This window comes from Oryctolagus cuniculus, chromosome 12 (assembly GCF_051225735.1).
Source record: "Oryctolagus cuniculus isolate XC-2025 breed Fujian yellow rabbit chromosome 12, ASM5122573v1, whole genome shotgun sequence".
Taxonomy (NCBI): domain Eukaryota; kingdom Metazoa; phylum Chordata; class Mammalia; order Lagomorpha; family Leporidae; genus Oryctolagus; species Oryctolagus cuniculus.
The window spans coordinates 16,404,527-16,429,985 of record NC_142878.1 but is presented as its reverse complement, the minus strand read 5'-3'; the positions used below and the strand labels follow the sequence as shown (position 1 = coordinate 16,429,985).

At 38.7% G+C, this 25,459-nt stretch overlaps 1 protein-coding gene across 1 annotated transcript in view; it reads right to left on the bottom strand.

Moving 5' to 3' along the window:
• Positions 1–25,459, bottom strand: part of GABRG3 (gamma-aminobutyric acid type A receptor subunit gamma3) — a 679,184-nt gene that overhangs the window by 174,539 nt on the left and 479,186 nt on the right. The window lies entirely within an intron of this gene.

Here is a 25,459-nt window from a genome sequence, read left to right as displayed (position 1 = left end):
GCTAAAAATGTAGATTCCAATGACTCAGGAAAACTTCTTGAAGTACAATTTCTGAGACTGGGGCCATAGCATCTAAATTTTATAATCTTGAATGATTTTGATGCTACAGTAGCTACAGAACCACTGTTCCAATTAAATATCTTTTAATTATTTGGATTTTATAAGGATTTTTCTTTGGAAGTCTCTGATAATTGAATTATCTAGAGCCCTTATGAGTCAATTTCTGTTTATTATTTATTGTTTTTAGTTTATCTTCTCCTTCTTCACCTATTAATTTCCTATTAACTTTAGAGATTAGATATGAAAATTTGCAACCATAATTTGAGACCTAAGACAAAAGTATTTTGTGGAAAATTTGTATTTGATACCAGCTATCCTGGGTCTACTTAATCAGATTTGAGGATTATGTGATTTAGTGCTGTGCTCTAGGTCCCAGAAGGACCAGAGTATCTCTAGTATATACTTGGTCAGTTTTATTGTGCCTCGTGTATAGTTAAACCTTATTATGGGCATGTACATATAGAATAAAATGTGGTAAACTCATATACAGGTATTCTTACTATCCATGGTTTCAGGCACACATTGTGGGTCTTGGAAGATATACCCTGCAGATAGGGGGAAGTTACTGTTATGGACAAATATTTGTAAGTTCCATATGAGTATTTCTTTATATTAAGCCTATGTATCTTAGCACTGTACAATTATTTCTAACATAACCCATGAACAGCTCAGCTAGACAATACTGAAAGTGACCTCTAGAGCACCAAAGAAAGCCAAAAAAAGGCACTTGACATCTTACAAGGAGACATAAACCAAGAAGTTTGGAAAGTTATGAGAAGTAGAGAAATGGGAAACCTTTAAGAAAGTGAAAGATATAGCCATCTACATAAACTAAAGAAAATAAATTGCATATGATTCAGTTAATATCAAGAATGTTCACATTTTCAAATAATGCTTTGTTTAGAGCCAGAAAATACCAATTACATATGAAATATTTTAAAGATGCTTCTTGAGGACATTTGGCAAATTGATGATGTCAATAGGCCTCTGATTTCTTTCTTTTTTTTTTTTTTTTGACAGGCAGAGTTAGTGAGAGAGAGAGACAGAGAGAAAGGTCCTCCTTCCATTGGTTCCCCCCAAAATGGCTGTCACAGCCGGCGTGCTGTGCCGATCCAAAGCCAGGAGCCAGGTGCTTCCTCCTGGTCTCCCACACGGGTGCAGGGGCCCAAGCATTTGGGCCATTCTCCACTGCCCTCCCAGGCCACAGCAGAGAGTTTGACTGGAAGAGGAGCAACCGGGACTAGAACCCAGCACCCATATGGTATGCTGGCACCGCAGGTGGAGGAATAACCAAGTGAGCCACGGCGCCAGCCCAAGCCTCTGATTTTTAAGAAAATAATAAAATGCCGACAATATTTAAAGAATCCAATCACAGCGATGCAAATGCTGCTAATAACAAATTACTAGAATTTTGATGCAATAATGAGGAAACATGCTAGTTTGAGATTCCTGTAATCATTACAAGGTGATGTGAGAATATTAATCATTTTTATGAATGAACAAATATAGTTTGTTCTTCATTCAAAAAGAAAGGCATGTAAAATTTAAAATTAGAGTTTAATGGAAACAAAGATGAAATTCTCTAGCCAACCACCTTCAAAGATTCCTTCCAAATTCTTTCCGTAGACTACTTGTGGGAGAGGATATCTATGAAACTTAGGAAAGCATATCTGTTTTAGAGGGATAGTTTCCAAATGGCCCAGGATCAATGGGAATGCCTAATGCAGTATCAAAATGGTTTCAGTAGGACTGGTGATCCTGGAATAGATTAGAAGAACCAGAAAGAAACGTCCCTTCAAGCTTCACTGGAATGTGTTCCACAGCTAAAATCCTCAGGAGGCGATCTGGATCATTATACAGGATTAAACAGACAGCTGTCAGGTCATTTGAACAAAGTGAAAGGAGTCGATCATGCTTGCAAGCCTTAGAAAACGGATTGGAAGGGACTGGAATGCTTTTAACTTTAGCATGAATGAAAAGGCAGCACCTACAAAAGATTTCATTTCATGAATAAGATTAGATCCATGTGTTTTGTTATAGCATGGTGATTCTGAAATTTTGTTCTTGCTGTTAATCAAAATCATGTTGAGATATATATTTAGAGAGAGAGAGAGAGAATATATATATATATATTCAAATGTCACACATTTCAAGTTTGATATAATAAATTCTATTTCCATAGTAGCTTATGGTAAAACTTTAGCACATCCTTTAAAAATTATCAGCTGCTTTGCAAAGACTGGATTTTTGTAACTCTTAGAATACACTCTCCTGGGGCTGGTGCTGTGGTGCAGCGGGTAAAGCTGCCACCTGCCATGCCAGCATCCCATATGGGCACCAGTTCCAGTCCCGGCTGCTCCACTTCTGATCTAGCTCTCTGCTAATGGCCTAGGAAAGCAGTAGAAGATGGCCCAAGTCTTGGGCCCCTGCACCCACGTGGGAGACCCAGAAGAAACTCCTGGCTTTTGGCTTCGGATCGGCACAGCTCCAGCAGTTGCAGCCAATTGGGGAGTGAACCAACAGATGGAAGACCTCTCTCTCTCTCTCTCTCTCTCCCTCTCCCTCTCCCTCTCCCTCTCCCTCTCCCTCTCTGTGTAACTCTGACTTTCAAATAAATAAATAAATCTTAAAAAAAAAAAAGAATACACTCTCAAGTGTTCATCTGGTCATATTAGAAGCTAAGAAAACAAAGTAAGTAACTACAAAATAAACTAGTTTTTTTCTAGAACAAAATATGGATTAAAAAGCCTGAAACAACAAAGAAGTACAGAGAAGATAAGAAGCCTGAGTGAACAATACAAGTAGGATAAAGACATGTCTGCAGATGATAAATTCATTTGTCTCCATGACAGTAAGTGGGTCACTGTGAAGGACAGCAGGGAGTAACTGCATATCAATGAGGATAAGGACTGACTACTCACAGCCCTACTAGCGTTCTGATGGCTGAAGGCTCACTCTCGAGTCTCCACCAGGGAACAGATGGCACCTGTCAGCCTCCAGCCACCTTCCAGAGCAGGAAGAGCTCAGTGATTGATCACAAATGGCCAGGTGAAGCAAAATTTTAGATGTTATTAAACGAATAGCACACCTCCATGACGTCCATTAATTTTTCATCCAACAATTTGTCAGCAACTGACAGCTCCTTTAGTCAATAACTTTCTTGAGGGGACTTCATTTCAACAATCCTGTTCTCTGGATGTCTAACCCTGACATGGCAGGTTTAGACTCTTTGGAACCATGACATCTGAATAAGAAGATATGCAACCTAGTAGGCTTGAATTATGTGTTTCACTGCAATAATGAAATCACTAAAAATCTTCTGTGAACAATCATAGAAACAGCAAAAATAGCAGCATGAGAAATCTTAATTTCCCTTGGGACACAAAGCTTTTCACAAGGATTTGCCTCTGAAGGGAAAGACAAAGGCAAAAGAACCATCTTGTCTCTAGTAATTGCCTCTGCAGCTCAGTTAGCCAGCACTGAGATCAAATCTGCCTTCTCTGCTTACTGCCCACAAACACACTTCTCTACACTAAATGCACATTGAACCAACCAGCCATAGCCAATGACAAAAATTCTAAAGAAACTTAAGAAAAGAAGCTTGCTCTGAGTCAACTGATGTCTCCTTCCTCTGATAAGCTCATTTGGAAATTGGAACACTTCATATATATATATATATATTTGAAAGAATACAAAATCTACACATCCTCATCTAATGATAAGCAATAATGAAGTTATAGCTAAATACTCATTTAAAATTCTAGGCTTGTCTCCTGTACATGATTTATTTCTAACAAAGCTGATGGGTTTCCTAAATGTCATTTAAACCAAACAGAAAAACATAAATGGAAGGAGAATAAACTGAAAGAAACTAATTGTTCATAGGCAAAAAACATCAAATAATAGTATCTCAGCAGTGGTTAATGAAGGCAGCAGTTGAGCTATTTTAAGACAGTATTTTAAAGCACAGAAGTCAATTTGAAATTTTTCCAAGTTATTGAAAGTGTTCAGCAAAATTATGACCAAATATATACATATGTGTGGTATCTTGTTAAAAATTAACAAGATTAATTTATAAAATTAAATTTTGAAAACTCAAAATAAGCTTATTTATTCCCATAGTTAGTTTAAGGAAGGAGGCCTTCTAAGGATTTTAAAAATACATATTTTAACTGTTTTTCTGATGTTCTAACAACTCCCAGTGGTAAGGAAAGGAGACACAAGTGTTGAAGCTCTCATATCTGGCTTTTGTGGAGAAGCAAACATACAAAAAATACATATTAGTTTCCAAAAAATCCTTCAACAGCAAAGTGATAAGATTTAAATTTTATTTGTAGCCTTAAAAATAAAGAATAAAAATAAAAAAAGCATACATAGATACTGGTTTTAATGATCTGGAAAAACTATTATATATCATTATGTCACTCCTTATAGAAAAGCAAGTCCAAAAGCTTCCTTTCTATGCCTGAGAATCCAAAGAACATGTTAGTAAAATGGGGGTATTTAACTTCTGACTCAATTGTGACCCTTTCTGTCTTTGTGTGAAGATCTGGGTCTACCGTCATCACTCACAGGAAATAACTTTAATAGTCTTGAGGTTGAAAATTGAAGACATTTTAACAAAATGCTTAAGGTCAGCCACTCAAATAGCAGTACAGACAATGCTTTAAGACAAATTTAAAATAAAAAACTCTCCTTCTTCCACTAAGGGTCTTAAGGTCAAATGCAGGAGTCAGTCTCTTCAGAAAAAAATACTTCCAAGTTAAAGGTTTTTACAAATGTCAAAGCTTAAGCTTGTGTCTTTTGATATATTAATTGAAAATGCACCATGGTTTGAACAAAGGTTACTAGGTATGTCTAGGGAAAGTGAAGGGATTACAAAGAAACCGTTGCTATGTAATTAAATAAAGCACTTGAATATTGATTAACCGCGGGGATTGGAAACTATTATTAAGCATCTTAAACACAGGTTTGTGTCCAGCAGAGAGTGCTTGTTCATCTGTGCAGCAGCTAGCAGGTCCTTCCCTTCCTATGTTTTAATGGACAGAACTGACGTCCACTTGCTTTTCCATTTTTAGGTTAACCACTCTATCTTGTTTGCAGGGTCTTCTCAAACAGTTTCTGAGTGGTCTCAGAGGGAGTGTTCAGCAGTGTTCACAACAGTGTTCACTATTATAAACTCAACTTCTTGTAATTTTAGGTAATAAGAAACAAATTTTAGCTAGAGACTAGGCCATTCTTTTAGCTTTTGACCATATTCTTCCAATTTTGTATATATTTATAAATGGGAAGAAAGTTCTGTCCTTGTGAGTTTTCAAAGTCTGTAATGCTTAAACTATTGTTCTGATGGCAGAAGGTCCCACTTAAAATGGAGAAGACAAATTCTTGCCTTGCTGTCTAAATAGTTCTCATACTTGTCTTTCTTAACCGCAACTTCCACACTTTTATTTATAATATTTCCCCTGCCGGATCTGCCTTTTTCTTCTGATTATGCAGGTTTTATCAGTAGTTCAAGGAATATTGTACTCAACCTCCTTCAAAAATGCAATAAACAGCCCAATACTGGCCAACAAGCAAGCCCAATTCTGATCTCAAATACTGCTTAATTATCAAGTAGCTGGTAAAACCTCTTTGAATTTAGGAGCTATAACTTGTACACTTCTGCTATACATGCTGGTAGGAAATCAATAAGTATTCATGATCTTCAAATTCTTTTCTTCTAAACAGGTTTAAATTTAACATAGGTAAATTGAGATTATTCTATTGGATAAACAGGGACAAAATGAACAAAAATTGTGAAATACCACCAACTGTACAAAATTATGCTTAATGGGGTGCTAGAAGGAGAGAAGAAGTAACAGATAGTTTGAAGAAACAATTTCCACAAACACCTCAACTATAATGCAAAACATTAATCTGCATATCCAAATTCCAAGTGGAATAAACTCAACTTGTTCCACACTTAAACAATTATAGCCAAACAGACAAAAGACAATGACAAAGGGAATGCCTTCAGAGCAACAGGAGAAAAACATTTCCTAATATTCACAGGCTCATCACCAAGGTTAAAAGCTAACTCCCATGGGAATTAATGGAGTTTGGAAGGCAGTAGGATAACTTACTCTAAATTGCCATGAAAAGAAAAGCATTGTCAAAGAAGAATTCAGTATTCAGTAAAACCACCCTTCAGAAATTAAGATCTAAGACATTGTTATATTTATTTTTTTATTTTTTTATTTTTTTTTAGATATTAATATGTATTTTAATTTTATTTTGGTAGCCTATATTTAGTATTATTATTATTTTTTTTTATATTTTTCAGTCAGGTTAGTTTTTTTTTTTTTATCTTTTATTTAATGAATATAAATTTCCAAAGTACGACTCATGGGTTACAATGGCTTCCCCCCCCATACCGTCCCTCCCACCCACAACCCTCCCCTTTCCCACTCCCTCTCCCCTTCCATTCACATCAAGATTCATTTTCGATTATCTTAATATACAGAAGATCAGCTTAGTATACCTTAAGTAAGTATTTCAACAGTTTGCTCCCACACAGAAACATAAAGTGAAAAATAATAGATGATTTTTTTTAAATGATGATGAAATCAGATCAGACCTATTGTCCTGTTTAATCCCAGTGAGAGTCAAGTTGGGAATTGATAATTTCTTTCTTTCTTTTTTTTTTTTTTTTTACAGAAGATCAGTTTAGTGTACATTAAGTAAAGATTTCAGTCGTTTGCACCCCCATAGAAACACAAAGTGAAATATACTGTTTGAGTACTTGTTATAGCATTAAGCCTCAGTGTACAGCACGTTAAGGACAGAGATCCTACATGAGGAGTAAGTGCACAGTGACTCCTGTTGTTGACTTTACCAATTGACACTCCTGTTTATGGCATCAGTAATCTCCCTATGCACCAGTTATGAGTTTCCAAGGCTATGGAAGCCCCTTGAGTTCTCCGACTATTATCTTGTTTAGACACGGTCATAGTCAAAGTGGAGGTTCTCTCCTCCCTTCAGAGAAAGGCACCTCCCTCTTTGAAGACCTGTTCTTTCCACTGGGATCTCACTCACAGAGATCTTTTTGCCAGAGTGTCTTGGCTTTCCATGCCTGAAATACTCTCATGGGCTTTTCAGCCAGATCCGAGTGCCTTTAGGGCTGATTCTGAGGCCAGAGTGCTATTTAGGACATCCGCCATTCTATGAGTCTGCTGAGTATCTCACTTCCCATGTTGGATCACTCTCCCCTTTATTTATTCTATCGGTTGGTGTTAGCAGATACTAGACTTGTTTATGTGCTCCCTTTGACTCTTAGTCCTTTCATTATGATCAATTGTGAACTGAAATTGATCACTTGCAGTAGTGAGATGGCATTGGCACATGCCACCTTGATGGGATTGAATTGGAATCCCCTGGTATGTTTCCAACTCTACCAATTGGGGCAAGTCAGCCCGAGCATGCCCCAAATTATACATCTCTTCCCTCTCTTATTCCCACTCTTATGTTTAACAGGGATCACATTTCAGTTAATTTTCAACACTTAAGAATAACTGTGTGATAATTACAGAATTAAACCAGTCATATTAAGTAGAACAGACAAAAAAAAAATACTATGAGGGATAATGTATTAAGTTGTCCATTAGCAGTCAGGGCTATGCTGATCAAGTCACCATTTCTCATAGTGTCCATTTCACTTCAGGAGGTTTCCTTTTTGGTGTTGAGTCAGTTGTCACCGATCAGGGAGAACATATGGTATTTGTCCCTTTGGGACTGGCTTACTTCACTCAGCATGATGTGTTCCAGATTCCTCCATTTTGTTGCAAATGACTGGATTTCGTTGTTTCTTACTGCGGTATAGTACTCTAAAGAATACATATCCCATAATTTCTTTATCCAGTCTACCGTTGATGGGCATTTAGGTTGGTTCCAGGTCTTGGCTATTGTGAATTGTGCTGCAATAAACATTAGGGTGCAGACCGCTTTTTTGTTTGCCAATTTAAATTCCTTTGGGTAAATTCCAAGGAGTGGGATGGCTGGGTCGAATGGTAGGGTTATATTCAGGTTTCTGAGGAATCTCCAGACTGATTTCCATAGTGGCTTGACCAGTTTGCATTCCCACCAACAGTGGGTTAGTGTCCCTTTTTCCCCACATCCTCGCCAGCATCTGTTGTTGGTAGATTTCTGTATGTGAGCCATTCTAACCGGGGTGAGGTGAAACCTCATTGTGGTTTTGATTTGCATTTCCCTGATTGCTAGTGACCTTGAACATTTTTTCATGTGCCTGTTGGCCATTTGGATTTCCTCTTTTGAAAAATGTCTATTGAAGTCCTTGGCCCATCTCTTAAGTGGGTTGTTGGTTTTGTTTTTGTGGAGTTTCTTGATCTCTTTGTAGATTCTGGTTATTAACCCTTTATCTGTTGCATAGTTTGCAAATATTTTTTCCCATTCTGTCGGTTGTCTCTTCACTCTCCTGACTGTTTCTTTTGCAGTACAGAAACTTCTCAATTTGATGCAATCCCAATAGTTGATTTTGGCTTTGACTGTCTGTGCCTCCCGGGTCTTTTCCAGAAATTCTTTACCTGTGCCAATATCTTGAAGGGTTTCTCCAATGTTCTCTAATAACTTAATGGTGTCAGGACGAAGATTTAGGTCTTTAATCCACGTTGAGTGGATTTTTGTGTAAGGTGTAAGGTAGGGGTCTTGCTTCATGATTCTGCACGTGGAAATCCAGTTTTCCCAGCACCATTTATTGAATAGACTGTCCTTGCTCCAGGAATTAGTTTTAGATCCTTGATCAAATATAAGTTGGCTGTAGATGTTTGGGTTGATTTCTGGTGTTTCAATTCTGTTCCATTGGTCTATCCATCTGTTTCTGTACCAGTACCATGCTGTTTTGATTACAACTGCCCTGTAGTATGTCCTGAAGTCTGGTATTGTGATGCCTCCGGCTTTGTTTTTGTTGTACAAGATTGCTTTAGCTATTCGAGGTCTCTTGTGCCTCCATATGAATTTCAGCATCATTTTTTCTAGATCTGCGAAGAATGTCTTTGGTATCTTGATTGGGATTGCATTGAATCTATAAATTGCTTTTGGGAGAATGGACATTTTGATGATGTTGATTCTTCCAATCCATGAGCATGGAAGATTTTTCCATTTTTTGGTATCCTCTTCTATTTCTTTCTTTAAGGTTTTGTAATTTTCATCGTAGAGATCTTTAACGTCCTTGGTTAAGTTTATTCCAAGGTATTTGATTGTTTTTGTAGCTATTGTGAATGGGATTGACCTTAGCAGCTCTTTCTCAGTCATGGCATTGCTTGTGTATACAAAGGCTGTTGATTTTTGTGCATTGATTTTATATCCTGCCACTTTGCCAAACTCCTCTATGAGTTCCAATAGTCTCTTAGTAGAGTTCTTTGGATCCTCTAAGTACAGAATCATATCGTCTGCAAAGAGGGATAGTTTGACTTCTTCCTTCTTGATTTGTATTCCTTTGATTTCTTTTTCTTGTCTGATGGCTCTCGCTAAAACTTCCAGAACTATGTTAAATAGCAGTGGTGAGAGTGGGCATCCCTGCCTGGTGCCAGATTTCAGTGGAAATGCTTCCAACTTTTCCCCATTCAATAGGATGCTGGCTGTGGGTTTTTTATAAATTGCTTTGATTATATTGAGGAATGTTCCTTCTATACCCAATTTGCTTAGAGTTTTCATCATGAAAGGGTGTTGAATTTTATCAAATGCTTTCTCTGCATCAATTGAGATAATCATATGGTTTTTCTTCTGCAGTCTGTTAATGTGGTGAATCACATTGATTGATTTGCGAATGTTGAACCATCCCTGCATACCAGGCATGAATCCCACTTGGTCTGGGTGGATGATTTTCCTGATGTGTTGTTGTATTCTATTGGCCAGAATTTTATTGAGGATTTTTGCGTCTATGTTCATCAGGGATATTGGTCTGTAATTTTCTTTCAGTGCTGCATCTTTCTCTGGCTTAGGGATTAAGGTGATGCTGGCTTCATAGAAAGAATTTGGGAGGATTCCATCTTTTTCGATTTTCTGAATAGTTTGAGAAGAAATGGGATTAGTTCTTCTTTAAATGTCTGGTAGAATTCAGCAGTGAATCCATGTGGTCCTGGGCTTTTCTTTGTTGGGAGGGCCTTTATTACTGTTTCAATTTCTGTTTCAGTTATGGGTCTATTTAGGTTTTCGATGTCTTCATGGTTCAATTTAGGTAGGTTGCATGTGTCCAGGAATCTATCCATTTCTGATAGGTTTTCCTGTTTGCTGGCGTACAGGTCCTTGTAGTAATTTCTGATGATTCTTTTTATTTCTGTGGTGTCTGTTGTTACGTTTCCTTTTTCATCTCTGATTTTATTGATTTGGGTCTTTTCTCTTCTTTTTTTAGTTAGTTGGGCCAATGGGGTGTCAATTTTGTTTATTTTTTCAAAAAACCAGCTTCTCGCTTGGCTGATTTTTTGTAATGTTTTTTTGGATTCAATCCTATTAATTTCTTCTCTGGTTTTAATTATTTCTCTTCTCCTACTAGATTTGGGTTTGGTTTGCTGCAGTTTTTCTAGGTCCTTGAGGTGCGCTGAAAGCTCATTTATTTGGTACCTTTCCAATTTCTTGGTATAGGCACCTATTGCTATAAATTTGCCTCTCAATACTGCTTTTGCTGTATCCCATAAGTTTTGATATGTTGTGTTGTTGTCTTCATTTACTTCCAGAAAGTTTTTGATTTCTCTTTTGATTTCTTGAATGACCCAGTGTTCATTCAGGAGCATGTTGTTCAGTCTCCATGTGTTTGCATACTTTCTGGGGTTTCCTGAGTTGCTAATTTCCAGCTTCATCCCGCTGTGGTCTGAGAAGCTGCATGGTATGATTCTAATTCTTTTAAATTTGCTGAGACTTGCTTTATGGCCTAGTATGTGGTCAATCCTAGAGAAGGTTCCATGTGCTGCTGAGAAGAATGTGAAGTCTGTAGATGTAGGGTTGAAAGTTCTGTAGATATCTGTTAGATCCATTTGGGCAATAGTGTCAATTAAATCTGCTGTTTCCTTGTTGATCTTCTGTCCGGATGATCTGTCTATTTCTGAGAGTGGAGTATTGAAGTCCCCCAGTACTATTGTATTGGAATCTAAATCTCCCTTTAAGTCCCTTAACATATCTTTTAAATAGACCAGTGCCCTGTAATTAGGTGCATATACATTTATAATAGTTACATCTTCCTGTTGAATTGAACCCTTAATCATTATATAGTGTCCCTCTTTGTCTCTCTTAACAGTTTTTGTATTAAAGTTTATTTTGTCTGATATTAATATGGCTACACCTGCTTTTTTTTGGTTTCTGTTGGCATGGAATATCTTTTTCCAACCTTTCACTTTCAGTCTGCATGCCTCTTTGTTAGAGAGATGTGTTTCTTGTAGGCAACAAATAGTTGGGTTGTGTTCTGTGAGCCAGTCAGCTAAACGGTGTCTTTTAACTGAAGAATTCAGACCATTAATGTTCAATGTGACTATTGATACGTAGTGACTTTGCCCTGCCATTTTCCCGGAAATATTTTCTAGTATATGCTTTGAGCTTCCCATGCTCTTTTACTGGTAGGTGTTCTTCCTTTCCCTTCTTTCATATTGATGGCCGTGTTTCTGTGTTTCTGAGTGTAGCACATCTTTAAGTATCTTTTGCAGGGCCGGACGAGTGGCCACAAAGTCTTTCAATTTCTGTTTGCTATGAAAGGTCTTTATTTCACCTTCATTCACAAATGAGAGCTTGGCAGGATATAATATTCTGGGCTGGCAATTTTTCTCTCTTAGCACCTGTGCTATGTCTCGCCATTCCCTCCTAGCTTGTAGGGTTTCTGATGAGAAGTCAGCTGTGAGTCTGATTGGAGATCCTCTGAGAGTAATCTGACGTTTCTCTCTTGCACATTTTAGGATCTTTTCTTTATGTTTCACTGTGGTAAGTTTAATTACCACGTGTCGTGGTGAGGATCTCTTTTGGTCATGTTTATTGGGGGTTCTATGAGCTTCCTGTACTAGGATATCTCTGTCCTTCTCCAAACCTGGAAAGTTCTCTGCTAGTATCTCACTAAAAAGGCCTTCCAATCCTTTCTCTCTCTCCATGCCTTCAGGAACTCCTAGAACTCGAATGTTGGTTTTTTTAATAGTATCCTGTAGATTCCCAACAATATTTTTTAGGTTTCTAATTTCCTCTTCTTTTCTTTGGTTTGACTGTATGTTTTCCTGTGCTCTATCTTCTAAGTCCGATATTCTCTCTTCTGCTTCACCCATTCTGTTTTTAAGGCTTTCTAATGTGTTTGTCATTTGATCTATTGAGCTCTTCATTTCATTTTGATTTCTCTTCACTATAACACTTTCCTGTTCTACTAGTTTCTGAGTTTCATTTTGACTCTTCCTTAAAATTTCGTTTTCACGAGAGAGATTTTCAATCTTGTCCATTAAGGATTTCTGTAGTTCAAGGATTTGCTTTTGAAAACTTCTAAATGTTCTTATCATAAATTTTTTGAAATCCGTATCTTGCATTTCTTCTATCTCATCATCTTCATACTCTTGGCTTGGGGTGTTTTGCTTATTTGGAGGCATCATAGTGTCATCGTTGATCTTGCTCCCTCTATTTCTGTGTTTGTTACTCGGCATAGTTAATTCTTCTTGCGTCACTGTGCGTTTTTTTTTTCTTTTTTTTTTTTTTTATTTATACTATGTCCGTGTTAAGTGGACTGCCTGCTGTTGGAGGAGCCTTGGAGGCTTGAGATGGGTGCGGCCTGAGAGCTCTGCCTGGTTCTTCCAGGTTAAGGGTGTGCAAAGGTGACACCCTCAGGTTATGCGTGGTAAATCTCTCTCTTTTTATTTATTTATTTATTTTATTTATTCAGGGGGTAAGTAACACCGCAGGGCACGGCTGTGCAGAATTGATGGTATTTAGCTTCCAGTCTTTGGCTCCTCTGGACTCCCACTGGGTTGCCTAGGCTACTGAATTGTAGTGACTCAGTTCCTTAGCTCTCCCCCATTGATATGTAAATCCAGAGAGCAGGCCTGCTCTTTGTCTCTTGGGAATTCTAGCCTTGCAGCCTTGTAACCTTTGCAAGGTTAGGGGGAAGAGAAACCCCGAAGCTTTTTTTTTTCCTTCTTTCCGGTAGTGAGTTTGCTGCACTTTCCGGCCCCCCTCTAGATTCTGACCCCCGTTTCCCCACCAATGTCTCGGGTTATTGAGCTCACCTCCCCTTCCAGCGCTGATGTGTGGACTCGGAGCCCTGAGCGTCCCAAGTCTCCCCGCTGTTGTCTGTGTGGCATGCACTCCCCATGGAGCAATGGCGCGCAGACCCTGGGGCTTCTGCGGCTCGGTCCCGCGACTTGGCTTCCGCGCAGTGGGCGACCTTGTTCTCCCAGTAGGTCCTCCGATTCACGATTCCCGTGCAATTTTTTCCTGGTTCTTTTTTCTGCGGCTACCGTAACTCCCCTTTTATTAAACTAAATTTTCCCGGACTATCGGTGCGCGCCCTCACTATTCCGCCATCTTGGCTCCCGAGATCTAAGACATTGTTATATTTAAAAAACCGAGAGGATCAGTCATTAGCATACTTGCCCTATAAGAAATCCTACAGGGTCTTTGATTGAAATGAAGGGACAATAGATAGACAGCAATCAGAAGCCACACAAACAAATAAAGGGCCCTAGGAAATGCAACTATGTAGGTAAAAATAAAAGGCATTATCAATATACATTTATTTTATAAAAGTTTTCAACTCCTATAGGATTTAAAATATAGTTGCATAAATTGAGTTATCAACTGTGTTGATGGACATATAATGTATAAATATGTGATGTATGTAACAATGAAAACAGAATGGGGGCCAGGGCCGCGGCTCACTAGGCTAATCCTCCACCTAGTGGCGCCGGCACACCGGGTTCTTGTCCCAGTCGGGGCGCCAGATACTGTCCCGGTTGCCCCTCTTCCAGTCCAGCTCTCTGCTGTGGCCAGGGAGGGCAGTGGAGGATGGCCGAAGTGCTTGGGCCCTGCACCTGCATGGGAGACCAGGAGAAGCACCTGGCTCCTGGCTTTGGATCAGCACAGTGCGCTGGCTGAAGCGCGCTGGCCATTGGAGGGTGAACCAACGGGAAAAAAAAAAAAAAAGGAAGACCTTTCTCTCTGTCTCTCTCTCTCACAGAATGGGGAGATAATAGAGCTACATATTACAGAAACTGCTGCAAAGCTTAAAATTTGAAATTTTCAACAGTAAAATAATGTTAGTATTAATTTGAATTAGGTTGTTTTCATTTTTTTTTTTGGACTGGCAGAGTTAGACAGTGAGAGAGAGAGACAGAGAGAAAGGTCTTCCTTCCGTTGGTTCACCCCCAAAATGGCCGTTACAGCTGGAGCTACACCGATCCGAAGCCAGGAGCCAGGTGATTCTCCTGGTCTCCCATGTGGGTGCAGGGCCCGAGGACTTGGGCCATCCTCCACTGCACTCCCGGGCCACAGCAGAGAGCTGGCCTGGAAGAGGGGCAACCGGGACAGAATTCGGCGCCCCGACCGGGACTAGAACCTGGGGTGCTGGCGCCGCAGGCAGAGGATTAGCTTAGTGAGCCGCGGAGCCGGCCGAATTAGGTTGTTTTCAAGTTAAGATGATAATTGTAGTCTCCAGGGAAAATGCTAAGAACATAAATTTTTAAAACACAGTAAAAAAAATAACAAGGGAATTCAGTGGTATGCTAGAAAATATTTAAGACACAAGAAGGCAGTAACTCAAATATAGAACAAAAAACAATGACACAAAGAAAACAAATAAGAAATGTCAGTCGTGAATCTTACCTTATCAACAATTACATTAAATGGAAAAAATCATTAAATAATACAATTAAAAAAGAGATTGGCAGAATGGATTAAAACAGCAGTAGCAACATGATACTTCTATACAAGGGTTCTTCAAAAAGTTTGTGGTAAATGCATATTATGAAAAATACACAAGAATTCCAAAAATGTCTCATAACAAAATGAGACTGTACTAACTTGGCATAACATGTCTGAATAGGATCTCGCTTGAGTCAATAGTAGGATAAGACATCACTTTGAAAAGAGCTCTTTGGGACTGCCATTGTGGTACAGTGGGCTAGGACCCTGGCCTGAAGTGCCAGCATCCCATGTGGGCACTGGTTCTAGTCCTGGCTGCTCCTCTCCAGCTCTCTGCTGTGGCCTGGGATAGCAGTGGAGGATGGCCCAAGTCCTTGAGCCCCTGCACCCGTGTGGGAGACCTGGGGGAGACTCCTGGCTCCTGGCTCTGGATCAGCCCAGCTCTGGCTGTTGGCAGCCATCTGGGGAGTGAACCAGTGGATGGAAGACTTCTCTCACAGTCTCTGCCTCTCTAACTTTGTCTTTCAAATAAATAAAATCAATCTTTTTAAAAAAGAAAGAAAGAAAAGAGCTCTTAAAAGAACAACATGGGCCGGGGCCGTGGCTCACTTGGTTAATCCTCCACGTGCGGCGCAGGCATCCCATGTAGATGCCGGGTTCTAGTCCCGGCTGCTCCTCTTCCAGTCCAGCTCTCTGCTGTGGCCCGGGAAGGCAGTAGAAGATGGCCCAAGTGCATGGGCCCCTGCACCCGCAGGGGAGACCAGGAAGAAGCACCTGGCTCCTGGCTTCGGATCGGCACAGTGTGCCAGCCATAGTGGCCATTTTGGGGGTGAACCAACAGAAAGAAGACCTTTCTCTCTCTCTCTCTCTCTCGCTGTCTAACTCTGTCAAATAAATAAAATAAAATAAAATAAAATAAATAAATATTTAAAAAACCCAACAACATGAATTCTGCTAAAATTGAAAAGACATCAAATTGATGATGAAGCTTGGTTGTAAGAATGGTGAAGTCATTGATGCTTTATTATGGGGACAATGTCAAAAAGAAATTAAGTTTTGAGGATAACTTAATTTACAAAGTGATGAAATGATGTTGAAAATGAAGCCTGCAGTAGCAGACAATCCACTTCAATTTACAAGGAAAAGCTTTATCTTTTTCATACTGTACCTAATTGAAGAGGGCTGACACTTAGCAACAGAAACAACAGCTAATACAATAGACCTATCAGTCGACTCAGCTTACACAGTTCTGATGGAAAAATTAAAGTGGAGCAAACTTTCTGCTCAATGGATGCCAAAATCATTGTGACCAGATCAGCTACAGATTAGAGCAGTTTTCAATGGAAATTGTAAACAAGCAGAAATCACGAAGGTAAAGCACAAAGCCTTGTCAACCAAGGAAAAGCAGATCATTCAAGAGTAAAGGTCACGGCCACAGTTTTGGGGGATGTCAAGTCATTTTTCTTGTGGACTTACTGGACGGCCACAGAACAGTAGCTCTGCTTATTGTGAGAGTTTGAGGAACTTACCCAAAGTGTTTGCAGAAAAACACCCAAGAAAGCCTCACAAGAGATCTTCTCCAGCGTAACAATGCTCCTCCTCGTTCCTCTCATCAAACAAGTGCAATTTTATGAGCGTTCTTATGGAAAATCATTAAGTACCCATCCACCTTACATACCTGGTTTGATTATTTCTGACTTCTTGTTTCCTAATATTAAAAAAGGAAATCTTTATAGGGCACCCAGTTTTCTATAGTTAATTATGTAGAGAAGACTGCATTGACATGAATAAATTCCCAGGACCCTCAGTTCTTTTAGGAGGGACTAAACAGCTGGTGTCACCCCTTACAAAAGTATCTTGAATTTACTGAAGTTTATGTTGACAAATAAAATTTATATATATTTATGAAATTTCAATTTTACATTGCATGAGTTGCTTTTTAAATTTTTATCAATATGTAGCATTTGTATGTTTTTTAAAAATTTTTTTAAATTTTTTTTATTTTTGACAGGCAGAGTGGACAGAGAGAGAGAGACAGAGAGAAAGGTCATCCTTTTACTGCTGGTTCACCCTCCAATGGTTAGCGTGCTGCAGCCAGCACACTGTGCTGATCTGAAGCCAGGAGCCAGGTGCTTCTCCTGGTCTCCCATGCGGGTGCAGGGCCCAAGCACTTGGGCCATCCTCCACTGCCCTCCCTGGCCACAGCAGAGAGCTGGACTGGAAGAGGGGCAACTGGGACAGAATCCAGTGCCCCGACTGGGACTAGAACCCAGTGTGCCAGCGCCGCATGCGGAGGATTAGCCTATTGAGCCACAGCGCCGGCAGTATTTGTATGTTTTATTTGAGTAGAGTGCAATATTTCAACTTATGTATAAACAGTGTAAACTGAAAACATCAGCCAATTTTTATTTATTTATTTATTTATTTATTTATTTATTGACAGGCAGAGTGGACAGTGAGAGAGAGAGACAGAGAGAAAGGTCTTCCTTTGCCGTTGGTTCACCCCCCAATGGCCGCCGTGGCTGGCGCGCTGCAGCCAACGCACCGCGCTGATCCTAAGGCAGGAGCCAGGTGCTTATCCTGGTCTCCCATGAGGTGCAGGGCCCAAGCACCTGGGCCATCCTCCACTGCCTTCCCGGGCCACAGCAGAGAGCTGGCCTGGAAGAGGGGCAACCCGGAAAGAATCCGGTGCCCCAACCGGGACTAGAACCCGGTGTGCCGGTGCCACAAGGCAGAGGATTAGCCTAGTGAGCCGAGGCCCGGCCTAGCCAATTTTATTTTTACCCTTAATTCCATTGGTCTACAAACTGAAGTTCCCTTGTATACTGTTTTCAAGAGAATGACTTTAGACTGACAGATACATATCAATTCAAAGAGACAGGGTGAGATAGTAGCACATTGATGAAAATTTACTAACTTACAAATTTTAGGTCAAAAGGCTCCCACGGCCATGAATTTTCACACTAATATTCTCTCATGTAACCATCATCCAGCACCAGAGAGGAAACCCTGCTGGACCACGGAAGGCTCCCTTGTGCCCCTGTCAAGTGAATGGCATCCCTTCCTGCACAGCCCCCAGACCAAGGTGCTGAGCACCCTAATTTCTGTCACCATGGATTGTTATCATGCAGGGGCACATAAAGTCATCTTTCTTGCCACAGACAGCAGTAGAAAAGGAAGAGCCCCGGAAATTGAAACTCTACCCATATGGTAGAAAAGTGATCCTCACAGAATAAAAATGCCCCTCACTGTTTTGGAAAACTTACGCTTTCTGCTTCTGTAATGTGGCTGACATAATATCTGGAAAACCACTTGGCAACAAATTAAGGTGCTTTTCTTTGTCAGTAAATATTGATGCTCTTAGAAAATATTGCTAAGGATTTTTAAAAACAGTATTAGAACAAATGTCTCTGTGGGAGCCTTCTTGACAGTTGGATGAAATGCAGCTTTCATTTTAAGATATTTGCAAGCTATTTTTTTGAGCACCACAAAACAAAATAGGTACCTGAGAAGAGGTAAATTCAGAAAATTACTTCCTTAATATAAAGAAAATTTTCTATAATTCCTACATAGCAATACATGGGGAATGCATTTGTATACTGTTGTTAAGAAAGCTATTGAACGAAAGAAGTTGAAGTCAGAGTTACAAGAGAATCTTAGAGGATGTCAACTCCATAGTTAGCTTTCTAAAATTTAAGCAACAAGAGAAATTTTAAATGTATTTAATGAACTGGGAATCAAACAGGAACATTCACATTACTAATGTTTTACTTTATTTCTCCTGAAACAAAAGACTTTTCTGGAATCACATTTGTATGTAGCTCCAGTGAACAGTGACACATTCATCATACATTGCTTGCACCTGGTCTTGAACTTCATACACTTGCAATCAGTTATCAGTACACACTTCTTGTGCTTGATTTTTGTACAACATGATGTCAGTGAAACACAGCATACTTTTTTCTAAATATCAACAGTTTAATCCTCACTTTTTTCCTGAGAAGTGTTTAATTATATGATGTATCATGGTTCATTTGTCTATTCTTCAGTTAATGGTCATTAACAAATTAAGTCCCAAGTTTTCAATTCTGTATATATTTCAATGAAAAAATATTTCTTTTTTTGTTGTCGTTGTTTTCTTTGTTACTCTGTATTCTTTTTTTCTTTTATTTACTTATATATTCTTTTATTTAATGAATATAAATTTCCAAAGTACAGCTTATGGATTACAATGGCTTCCCCCCCGTAACGTCCCTCCCACCCGCAACCCTCCCCTTTCCCACTCCCTCTCCCCTTCCATTCACATCAAGATTCATTTTCAATTCTCTTTATATACAGAAGATCAGTTTAGCATACATTAAGTAAAGATTTCAACAGTTTGCTCCCACACAGAAACATAAAGTGAAAAATACTGTTTGAGTACTAGTTATAGCATTAAATCACAATGTACAGCACACTAAGGACAGAGATCCTACATGAGGAGTAAGTGCACAGTGACTCCTGTTGTTGACTTAACAAATTGACACTCTTGTTTATGGCCTCAGTAATCACCCTAGGCTCTTGTCATGAGCTGCCAAGGCTATGGAAGCCCCCTGAGTTCACCGACTCTGATCATATTTAGACAAGGCCATGGTCAAAGTGGAAGTTCTCTCCTCCCTTCAGAGAAAGGTACCTCCTTTTTTGATGACCTGTTCTTTCCACTGGGATCTCACTCGCGGAGATCTTTCATTTAGTTTTTTTTTTTTTTTCCCCCAGAGTGTCTTGGCTTTCCATGCCTGTAATACTCTCATGGGCATTTCAGCCGGATCTGCATGCCTTAAGGGCTGATTCTGAGGCCAGAGTGCTGTTTAGGACATCTGCCATTCTATGGGTCTGCTGTGTATCTCACTTCCCATGTTGGATAGTTCTCTCCCTTTTTTATTCTATCAGCTAGTATTTGCAGACACTATTCTTGTTTATATGATCCCTTTGGTTCTTAGTCCTATCATTATGATCAATTGTGAACAGAAATTGATCACTGGGACTAGTGAGATGGCATTGGTACATGCTACTTTGATGGGATTTCAAAGTTACCATAGTGTTATTTTTATCACTCAATTAAAGTTTTTACAGGTATCATATATATAGGATAATCAGACACAAGAGTTAAAGTTTTTATGAATAATATTTGTCTATATTATTGAGCATTGTTGGTGGGCATTTGCATTTATTTCTCTTGTATACAATGCCAGGAATGAGAGATGGCAGGATCATAGGATAGGTGCATATTTAAGTTGATGAGATAGTGCTAAACACTTTTATAAGATGGTTAAACTTTCAGTTGTAGGTATGTTTGTGCTTCAAACAGCACCCAGAAAATAAATCTTAATCCCAACACACTGCTCATTTCCTCAAGTGAGAATGCCAAAGTGCTGTATCAGTAACTGTCAATACTGACAAACCAATTCATTCCCCTTTAGATCTTGACTTTATGATTCATCTGATAAAATTAGAATCAGTGAACATGAACTTGAAATTCAGATTATTAAAATGAGTTTCATGCCAAACAAAGGAAACTTCATGTCTCTAAATAAAGGTCATCTATTGGTCATCTCCATAGTATAACTAATGAGCACTGCAGTCAATAAAGTTTCACGACTGCTCAAGACTCTGTCCAACCCTGGAAGAAGGCCTCTCCCTGCAGATTTGTTAGTTCTATATCTTAACAAATCTAGGTTTGTCTCTGTTTATTTTTGCATATGAAAATCATAAAAATAATGCAAAAATAATGCCTCCACATATTGACTTATATTAATTCTGTTAATTTGATAAGTTATTAGCTTTGTTTTTAGATTTTTGGTTTTGCTATACAACAAAGAAACTTCTCCACAGAGCTAAATAGATTTCACAAAATAGTATTCCTTGCAAAACTGATATTGCAATTCTAGCAAAACAAGTCATATAATAACAGTCGTTTGGGGGCATTTTTGTGTGAAATTGAATTATCTCTTTTAAGTGACAAAATAACCACAGATCATTACAATTTAGATTTATTTGAATATTAGACTTTGCCTTAGGTGATGAGGTTCTTAGTCCTCAACCACAGAGCCTTCTTTGCCTTCCTCTAAAGAAGGAATTCAGGCAGAAAATGCACAGGGCCGTGATGTTGTCTGGCTGGGAGAAGCTGCTCTTTAGCATCAGAGCACGATGGTTCATTTTCCCACTGGCTGGGCAAGAGCTGTCCCCGTTGAAATGGCTGCTGAGAACAAACATCTTGATGCCACTTTAGTTATCAGACATAATTTCCTTTAAAAACCTGCCTATTTCTTGGGCAATTAATATTCCCAAGATGAATGATAGAGTAACTGTCTCCTTTTATGCCTCATAAACACTGCATTTCCAGAGCCTAAATCTGGGGGATATTTGTATGCACAGTTGTCCTTTAGTTTCTTTGGGGCATTGTTTCGAAGGCCCCCGAGGATACAATTTTCAGATGCTGTAGTTCCTTAGAGTGCTTGCATACAACTTACGTGCCTCATCCTGTATATTTTAAATCATCTCCACATTATTCATAATACCTAATACAAAGTAAATTCTACAAATGCCTAATATAATGTAACTGCCAAATAAATAGTTGTTATACTATGTAGTTAGGGAAAAAGAGAAAGAAAAATTATCTACATGTTTAATACTGACACATCTTTTTTCCTGGAATATCTCAATTCCTAAGTGGTTGAATCTTCAGGTGCAGAACCTAGGAATATTCAGGGCCAAATGCATTTTATTCCATTTTACCAGAAACATAGGAAAATCTTTGTTGAATTTAGGGGGAAATTACCAATTATTTTAAAGGAACAATTCATGGACATGTTTTCCCATTTACATTAAACATGGACTACAGAGTCAAAAATAGTTATTAGTGCCTACTGTGTGTGGACTTGCAGCCTTGAGAAAATTGATATAGTAGAGAACTTCTGGAACTAATAGGGAATACAAGTCTAAGGACATATGACTAATAACTCACTAGAAGTAGATGAAATCTGCAATTATAGCAGCAAATTAAAGGGGATCATTTTATATTCAATAAAATCAGAAAATTTGCTGGAGGGTAAACAGAAATTTGTTTGGCTCTTTCTGGTGTCTAGTTAGAAGATGGAAGTGATTGACTTCTACTGACACTGAGATGGGTTCCAGCAAGGCTTGGTGATCATTACAGAAAGAGAATGGGTGGCAATTAGGGGTAAGCTAACCAATGGAACTTTTGGACTAACTTGTGACCACCGTCTTTCAATCAGATTAAGAATGTAGTTCTGCTGCTCAGTACACATAAATATCTTATGGAGGAGCATGCATTGTTGCCTAGTGGGTTAAGCTGCAGCTTGCGATGTCTGTATCAACAGGGCAGGTGTGTGTCCTGGCTGCTGTGCTTCTGATCCAGTTCCTTGCTAATGTGCCTGCAGATAGCGGAAGGTAGTCCAAGTGCTTGGGCCCCTGCCACCCATATAGGAGACCATGATGGAGTTCCTGATTCCTGGATTTGGCCTGGCCCAGACCTGTTGTGGACAACTGGGGGAGTGAACCATTTGATGGAAGATAAATGTGTGTGTGAGCGTCTCTCTCCCCCTTACTCTCCCCATCTCTCAATCCCTCTCTCCCTCCCTCTATCTTTGTCATTCTTCTTTTCAAATAAAAATAAACCTTTAAAAATATATTGGACATCAAAGTTATGAACACTTTTTTGTTAATCCCACTTGTACTGCATAACTGAAAGGTAGACTTCAGTTGGACAGAAGATGCATTCCATCATAAGTAGCAGGCATTTGGTAAAAGTTCCAACATAAAATATAAATTATTTTGCTACCTTAGAGGGCTAGTATCAAAAATAAAAATTATGGTTACATAAAAATTGCATATACATTCATATTTATTGTTTCTATGTTAATACACCATTCAAATTAGAGGTACTACTCAAAATTTCTATAAGTAATATCACTAACAAAATTCTACTACATACTTCCTCTGGAGCACTCATTAAATTGGTAAAAATAAATGCATAAAACACATTAATGGGGTTTATTTTTCATTAAAAACAAAAATATAATTTTAATTTTGAATGTCAAGAGCTAAAACACACATCATCAACTGCAAAGAAAACAGCTTAATCACATTCTGTTGTTCACTTTGGAGTTTGTAATCATCTCTACCAGGATTGGAAGTAGAGAAAGGGAAAAAAACGCTAACCATTCTTTCATTTTACTTGAAGTTCTTAATTTTCAGGCCTATATTTTCTTTTAAACATAGCCCTCTCTAAAAAATATGGCACTTTACCTAGGATATCTATATTCTGTAAAAGTCTTCTAGATAGTACCCTGATGAAAAGTAAAAACAAAATAAAACACCTTTATTTCCTTCCAAAAATGTATCCAATATCTAATAAAAATCTAATAAATAACCATAGAAACTTCCAAGAATACTAAACAGATTCCAAGAAAAAATTAGTAGAAAGTATAATTATTTAAAATTAGATTCATGTAGTTACCATTCTATGAGCAAAGAGGACATTTTTTCTTCAAGATTTTCTTTAACTTAGATGTGAAATACATCAATGAGATAAACGAGAAAGGTTCACAGGAAGCTGGTGTTTGATGACACCAGATCATACATGTTCATAATTAGTCACATTACAAAGAGCCATTATGACTATTCCTAGAGACTCCTCCTTGTCTAAGAGCTCTGTGGACAGATCATCTCATACCAGTATTAACAAAGACATCCAGGCATAACCAAGATAAAGCCAAGAAAACAAAACCATGCAAAGAATTGCCCAAATTTACAAACCAAATCATTCAAGTAATGTAATTTATTTTCTGACTAAGTTTCCTAAGGTCACTCCTATTGTGATCAACTCTTAAGAGTGTGGTTAATACCCACAGAAAAATAGCGAAATTCAAGACAGTAATTGCTTTACTTGGATTTCTGGTATATTCTCTTCTCATTAGGACATAAAAAATATCCTCAGCTTTACAATGTAGTTTTCTTCTTAAAATGATATAAATACATCTAGTTACATTCTTGAAAACACCTAGAATAGAGTGGATTTGCATTTTCATCACTTTTGAAACAAATTATTCAGGATATGCATTGTCACGGCACGGTCTATTTTCTGATTAAACATCATCAGAATGCATACTACTCCTCTCTTCCAATAAATGTAAAAGAAAGAGAGAGGAAGGGAGAGAGGGAGGGAGGGAGGAAGGGAGGAAGAAAGGGGGAGAGAGAGACATCAAGTATGTACTTCTTAACGTTTCAGCATAACTGAGTCTCTTTCTTTGCTATGCTCTGAGCATACCTCTTCGTGTGTGTGTGTGTCTGTGTGTGTGTGTGTGTGCATGGAGAGCTGTGCCTTTTCTCTGCCACTGCTCACCACAAGGGGCTTCTGGTGGAGTCTGGTGTCCAAGTTCTAACCCAGTGTTTGCACAGGAAATACTCATGATTTCTGACTTCTCAGTTCCCTCTCCTGTTATGTTCCTGTTATATTCCTGAGGAGACTTGTAGTATATTACGGAAATGTAAACATATTCTGCCAAAATTTGCTAGTTTATTAATAGGAAAACTCATTCTAGGAATCTTTGCTTTAACCTTAATTATCATGGGTTTAATCAAACAACTCAGGATAGATGCACCAAGAGGTTGTTGGGAATATATCACCTCTTTCATCACCTGCCTCTCTGCTTTAGTCACAGACAACTAAAGCCATACAAGTTAGGGCCTTCTTCATTGCTCAGGCGAAAGAAGGGAGCACATTCACTCATGAATCTCCTTCTATACAGTCTATTAATTAATGCACGTCATAGATTAGAAAAAGAAATGTGATATCATCCCTCAAATTTTCAGGCTACTGTAGACGACCATCTGTAGCTTGGTGAAAATTTGGAAGAATAAAGATTATGTATAATATGTATATGTATATGTATACATATATATGTATACACAAAAATTCTACAAAGTAAGAAAGTTATTTTATTTTAAAATATTAAGTATTGAACCCCAGTATGTGAAGAACATGGAAACTATTACCAGTCTATATCACAGGAAAAACCAGGACAAAGTGAAAATCAGGATTCATCAGAAACTGAATTTGCTAGGTAAACCATCACCCTGAAACCTAGGGAGTCAGGCACACTCAAAGGGAATTAGTTGAAAGAGATTACCCAGAGCAGAAGACACCTGAGTCATTGAATGGTAGGGATGCTTAGTAATTGGATGAAATGTGTTGGCTGAGCTGGACAACAGTAAGCATTAGAAACTCACTGGGACCAGTATGAGAGACCAACTTTCTGCAGGTTTCCCTTCAAGGAGCTCTCAGGTGTTTACAGCAAATATCCATGAATGAATACTTCTTGACCTTGAATGGGAAGGTAGAGGGAAGCAGGCTGAAGTCATCTTATAATCAATATGAAACACACCCAGAATCTTCATCATAACAAAACCAACTCTTATCCACTTTGGGGAAAGGGCTTTTTCCCACTCCAGCTACCTCTAGCCTTCCTGT